Here is a 7,178-nt window from a genome sequence, read left to right on the forward strand (position 1 = left end):
CTTTTTCCCATTTTGTAGTTTCCCTTCTTTCTCAATGTCCTGTAATACTTGTCTCCTATTGAGCTTGAAGCAAGACCTTTTTTCTGCTATAACGTGTGAACCAGCCACCAGAAGCTGCTTAAAGTTAGTGTAGGATATTCCAGGCACTGAAAGAAGCACCCAGGAAAAGTAAATAGTATCCACAGCATGAGACATCTTCCTTGCTGTGTCTGAATTTAGCTCCCCTCTGAGACAGTGAATTAGCAACACTTTGGCCCGTTAATTTAGCTGTTATGTGATTTTTTTCACCTTTAAAGCAACAGCAACACTCTTGCAGATTGCTGAGATAGTTTGGGTCAAAACTTCAGGTATATGCAGTGAATGAGGAAGGTGACAATTTGCCACCTGGCAACAGAGAAATTTTCTGTTGATGGAATACCTAATGGCAGTGTAAGCTGTTCATTATTAGGATAGCCTGAAACGTACAAGAACTTCTAGAGAGATCCCACAGGGGTCTGTGGGGCATCTTCTTTTTACTTTGACAAGGAGGCAAGGTGAAGCAGTAGCACACTCTTATGAAAAGTCTGTGTCTTTGTTTTATAGTGGTATGTCCTTCTGGTGACACACATACTTTTCTCTGGTTTTCTTCAGCAGAGTCTGCATGAGACAGACTTTGTCTATTCAGAGAATCCCACTCAAAGTAGCTATTTTTTAAAACCATATTTTTCTGCCGCAACTTTGCATCAGTCCATCTTCACTGGTAGCAAGGTAGGCAGAAATTCCTCACACCTGTGGACCCCAGAAAATAGATTCATAATATTTTTCACTTCACCCGGCACATGACACGCTATGCAGGGATTTATCATAGTGATGACACATCTTATTAGAGAGGTTGACTCATGAACCAGTTTCTCTCCCATTTATGATCATGTAGCATCCCACTAGCAACTGCAGCAATTGAGATATTAGGCAAGTATTTAGAGTTTTTAGAAGGTTTTTAGTGGCATTTGCCATCTGGAACAAGGTGAAAAGACAACATCATACAGCCCAGTGGCCCACTATAATAACTGAAAAGTGATTCAGAGACCACAACTGCTCCATGTGCCACAGCATGAGAGTTCTAATTTAAAAAAAAAAACAACAAAAAAAATCAGCAAACCCAGAAAAACAGACAATCATTATTAAACTATTGTATTCAAAAACAGAAGACACCAAAGAATAAAAATGCAATAACCAGGACATTAGAAACATCCTAATGGGGTTGGTAGATGTGGTAGAAAGAGGCCCACTGCATTCTTCTGTAGAGGCAACTGGAAGCCACACAAGATATTTTTGTCCTCTAAAATGAGTCTAACAAGCAGTCACTGGCAATTGCACCGAATGCAGTTTTTCTGTTGCTTATCCCTGTACAATACAAAGCTGGTTTTCCCCTTGAAAGCAGTCAAATTCCTCTGTAGAAAAAAAAGATGGTCTCGCACTGGGGATGTCATTACTTTGAGATTATTAGTTAGGAGCATTAGGAGATGATAGTTTTCAAGTGAAGACTGTCTGCAAAGAAAGAACATGACTTGGGTACCTGTTGTTTCATATGTTCATGTGCATTGAGGGATAAAGCTAGATATAAAAACTACCAAGTGCTTTCTCTGTCTCGATTCCCCAGGAGACCCCCCAATGACTTAGAAACCTGAGTAAAAACATCCATATAAGTCAGAGCCAAGACAAGTTCAATACCATGTCTCCAGAGTAGACAATATTTTTCCAGAAGTAGGACAAATTTGTATTTCAGTTCCTGGAGCTTTAATGAGGGTCTTAAGAAGGACCCTGGACTCAGACAAAGATGCAATTCATTGTGTGCAGCAGCTCCTGCAAGGAATGACAAACAAATGGCTTTGGAATTGCATGGGGGAAGCCAGTGAGTTTGGGCAACTAGAGCAGAAGTGCATACCACTGTGCTTACAGATTGGTACCTGGGTGCATGAAGCAAGCATGCTTTCAGAGGCCTACCATTCCAGAAAAACACCAAGATGAGGCCAAATCCCAACATTTTCTAGTAATGCTCCTTTGTCAAAGTGGATGACTCTGGAGCTAAAAGGAAAGGACTTCCTTGGATAGAAAGGGGTGACATTTACATGATGTTTCCAGCCTCTGATGTACCAAAGAAATGCACCCTTACTCAATCCTTAAAAAGGAAAGAAGCAGACAGCAGCAACATCAGATGCTAAAGGAACAATGCCAGAACAGGATCAGCATCACAGCAGGAGTCCAAATATTCTGCTAGACTGCAGCACTTTATGGTTGAAGCATTTGCTCAGCTAAAGATGATAGCATTATGTCTACTAGCTTTAAATGGATCTTTTTTCCAGAATTTTAGGAACTTGGGTCTAAAAGACAATGGAAAAACAGAACTGAAAGTTTTCAGAAGCTGATATTTTATTGTTCTTTCAAAAATGCTGGATCTAAGTGGGAATTAACAGAAGAAAGAGAAGAAGCACAAATAATTTGGAACAGTCAAATACAGTTATATGGCATTTTTCTTCTAAAGATTTCAAAGCCCTGTTCAAAGGGAGCAGATAAGCAAAATAAAGCCCATAAATATAAAGATACTGACCAGAAGTCATCTAGGTATCAAATAATAGAACTGCACATTTATTTCAGAACCCATTAAGTGGATTCTTTCACATGAATAATGAAGTTGCTAAACAAAAATCCTAGGATTTCAAAGCTTACATTGATACTGGGGAAGCCGCGAATGCTTCCCAGATCTCTCGGGGTCTACTTCAGTGTAAAAGTCAGACACAGTCACTGCTTCATGCTTTCATGGTTTTCATGCAAAGCAAATCCAGACAGGACACACAGAAAGCAGTCACTAGGTTCTCTAGGAGATCCCAGGCCTAGACTACTGGAGACTGAGGCTGAGTAGTTTTTCCTGCTTTGAAGTACAGGAGCACCTATAGCAATCAAATCAAGTTGCAAATTCTGAACAGCAAATTTTTCTGACTAGAAAATAGAAAGGGAAGGGAAGCATTAAAGCTGTTTGCAGAGATTTCATTGTGACATTTTTTAAGAAAATGCTTCCTTCAAAAAGTGCTAAAACATTTCAGAATAAAATTTCTAGCCTTTTCAATTTAAAATACTATTTTCCATTTCAATTCTTCCAAGAAAAATGACCCAAATTTGAAAAAAAGAGAAGGAAAAAGAAAAAGGAAAAGAAAACGAGAAAGGAAAAGGAAAACGAAATGAAAAAGAAAAAGAAAAAAAAAGAGAAAAAGAAAAAAGAAAAAAAAAGAGAAAAAGAAAGAAGAAAAAGAAAAAGAAAAAGAAAAAGAAAAAGAAAAAGAAAAAAGAGAAAAAGATAAAGAAAAAGAAAAGGAAAAAAAGAAAAAGAAAGAAAAAGAAAAAGAAGAAAAAGAGAAAAAAGAAAAAGAAAAAAAAGAAAGAAAAAGGAAAAGAAAAAAAGACTGACTGAAGTAAATCACAGCATTTTTTATTTTGCTTTGGTTTTGTTTTAACCACAGAACTGTTTTTAAAGATCTGCTTGAGATTTTCCCCAATGTTTCAGTTTGATCACTGAATCAAAAAAACTACCTTATTGTTTGCCTAGCTATGTTAATGAGCCCCAATCCTATGAGCTAACCTTTAAATCACACTACCTCTTCATTAGTCTCTCAGAATGCTGCAAAACCTTTAATTCTTTTCCTTCTGAAAGATTCTCTTAGCAGGACTTGAAAGCAAGACTTTTTATCTAAGATACGATCAAAATTTTAATTATTTTCTCAAGTGCTTATGTGTCGGGTACGTAACGGGAAGTATCAGCAGGAAATTGATTTGACAGACACTAATGTTGCATGTTCTCCAGTTCACCAAATTATACCAGCCATATTATCACGATGGGCATGAATGGTTCTGTCCCTACTGTAAACCAAGGACACCTAATGTGGTCTAATTAGGACAGCAATACACAGACAAGTAATACAGTCTTAAATGAGGGTTAGGGTGTCATTCAGCGAGTCGCTTAAGAACCTTGCTTTGTCGATGGACTTTCACACACTTTTCTATGTTTTTATATATTCTAATGTCTTGAAGAACTAAGACCTAAATATACCCAGTTATCTAAAAAACGTCATGGTTAAAATCCTGGGAGGTTTTGTGGTTTTATCTTTTTTTCCCTGCTGCTTACAGGTGGCATTTTTAAGCACTACATTTAAATCTCATGTTTCACTAATGCCAAACAAATTCTTGAGGCTTGGCAATACTGCTTGCTTTTGTTGTGAAAGGTGAAGCAAAAAACATGGAAGGTTCTTTTTTGCCTTCCCTGCACCGCAGAAGTATTCTTGTGGAGGTAAACTATAAAAAATTCCATCAATGAGGACCACAGTGCACAGTAGTTGGTACTGGTGATAAAGATTACATCTTTAAAAAACAGCAGATATAAGATGCACCATTACTGCAGGAACTTTAAGAGCAAGGAAGCAGAAATGAGCTTTCAGAATAGCAGTTGTTTTGGTGTTGGGTTTTTTTTTCTTTAATTCCTGCTGAACAGTAACTGTGCGTTTCCCTTTTCTTCCTCTCGTTCTCTCCATTTCATTTTTAATACTGTTTTGTAGACAGGGCTTGAGAAAGTTTTGTCAACTTATGATTATTTTAGTCTAAGTGCAGATGACTGGCATGCCAGGCACTTCTGCAGTACTGAAGCTCGTTCAAAATTCCATTCACACACATCCTCACGATACAACAGAAACTCTATAAAAGTATGAAGAAAGGGACGAAACTAAACCTTTAGCTTCATATGGGGGTATTATTTTTGTTGTTTTTGCTACAAAGCTGTAATTGGCCTAGTGATAAATATCTTATTATAAACTTGAACGTCAACTGATGGTGAAAAAAATATGATGGAACTTGTGACTGAGAGAAAAGTAAAAGGGTATAAATGACTGGCAGCTCCCATTTCTTTACAAGTGTTACATTTCAGTCCCCTGCCACTACCACATGTTTCCTGTTCACAGATAATTTGTACAACATATTTTATCATTCAGTTTTAGACATAGTTGAAAGGCTTTTGCCTAAGGCTTGGAACACTTTGAAAATTGTATACCATTTGCAAGGCTTTCTTCTGCTTCACTGTGCAATTAGGTGACTGCCTTTCTGCAGACACTGGATTTATCATATGTGGAATTGGTTTTTTTCACCAAGGTGAACTGGGAACAAAAATGCAAGAAGTTTTTCAGTAACCCACAGACAAGGGATTAGTGTGCCAGCACAAAGCTTGTAGGCTGCCTGTCAGTCCCGAACTGGACGCGGTTTCCTCACAGAAGAAGTATTGTGAGCCGCAAAGTTTTGTACAAAAATACTCTGTCTCCCTGTTCTTACATAACATGTCTATATGGGATTTAAACTTCTAAGGTGCAGAAAAGGCATCTGTCCAGAATAATATTTTCCTCTAATTTTCTAATGTGACTATTTATGACAGTGTTGATTTTTTGTTCCCTTCCTTTGCCCCCCTCCACACAGCATCCCCTGCTCCCTCTTGACTAAACTTTGCTCTCTTCTGAAGAAGTGTGAAGATACTGATGTGCTAAGAGCTTCCCCTGCTGGAAGTTCCTAGCAAAAGGTGCTGTAGCCAAGTAGGGATGGATCTGGGACTAGCTCCCAGTTCAGCTAATTTATGTGCTCGGTTCCTGTCGAACAGAGAGTACATAATGTGACTTGAGATGCTGATTAAATTTCATGTGTATTTCCATGTTCTAAATAAACCAAATTTTAAAGTCAGATTTGAGCAATGGTAGTTTATAACCCTCATTACAGCAGTTTGTATTTTTCCGCTGAAATATGTGAGGAAAAAGGAGACAAATTCAGCCCTTTCGTATAATGTATCTATGTGCTTACACAAGGTAGTCTTCCTTTCCAGTGGAGGATATGGAGGACTCTTAATAAGTCAATTTTACCTGTTAGAAACATATAATTGTTTAATGAGAATGGAATTGTCACTTCGTTATTTGCTTTTGGTTGCAGACATTCAACCTGTGGAAACAGTGAGGGTGTAAGCACATAAGTGAGCTGTAAGGAATGCTGGTCCCTTTTAGCATAATCCCATCAGAAGAAAGGCATGTTTCTTCAGAGTACGTCTTTCTTGAGCAATAATTGACAGACTATACCAACTACCTGTTCTGAAAACTTTGGAGAAGATGTATTTTTCAAATAAAAAAAAAAAGATAGAATTTTAATCTGATTATTTAGCTATCCATATCAGAAATATCTGGCTGCAAATTCCTCAGCTTCTTAAAAGGTAAGCAAAATATTATTACTTAAATAGTGTAAGGGCAATAATGTACTTCTGATAGACTAGGTTGTAAATGTGGTCACTTCTTTCTTGCACAAGCAAGCAGGATTGTCTTAGCCACTCTTTAAGATCTCTCTGCCTTTGTGTAGACCAGCAGTGTAACTCTGGAGAAAATTGATTCCATTAGCACTGCAATCTCTGTTGATTTTACTTGGTTGGATTAGAAGGGTTTTTTTTGGAGCACAAGCTCATTCTCTCTCCATGATTTTATAAAATCCCCAGTGCTCTGAAGCAGGTGGCACAGTGGCTGGATTAGTGTGGTATTGCCCCTGTGATAGGATGCCCCAGCTAGTAAGGTTGCGGCAGTCTAAAAGGTTACTTAGAAGACTTCCCTCTGCCAAAGTGCTTCTTCCCCCACCTGAACCACAGGGCTCACCCAGGGATGTGTTTTGCACCCTACTGAAATATGGACAGTACAAGAGAAGCCTTGCCCTCTCCAGATGTAGCCTAAGGAGGGCCAAGTCACAGCAGAGCTGCCTTACTGTGAGAATCAGTGAATATTTGGAGATCTCCAGAGCTCCCACCATCTGTACAGATGCAGATACACAAGTAGATGGAAAGTTTCCAAAGGAAGTTCCCTTTCAATCCCCATAACATTCCCTAGACCCAGCCAGCAACTTGAGCTTCGTGCCAGAGGAGCAGAGGATTTCCTTCAAATTCTTTACCTGGCTTAATTTAATTTGCTGCCTGATAGAAGACACAAAGAGGCTGCAAAAAAAGCATTGGATCATGGGATTTCATGATCTAAACGTGATGGTAAACCCAGACTGACTCCCTTCTTTCTGTGGTATCCATTGTGCTTTATCCCAAGTGGGAAATATGGTTTGCCAATACAGAGGCAGCATACACTGTACACAATGAC

This window comes from Pezoporus flaviventris, unplaced genomic scaffold (genome assembly GCF_033815535.1).
Source record: "Pezoporus flaviventris isolate CSIRO_AGI_PZ_B2104156 unplaced genomic scaffold, CSIRO_AGI_Pfla_v1 ptg000030l, whole genome shotgun sequence".
Lineage (NCBI taxonomy): Eukaryota > Metazoa > Chordata > Aves > Psittaciformes > Psittacidae > Pezoporus > Pezoporus flaviventris.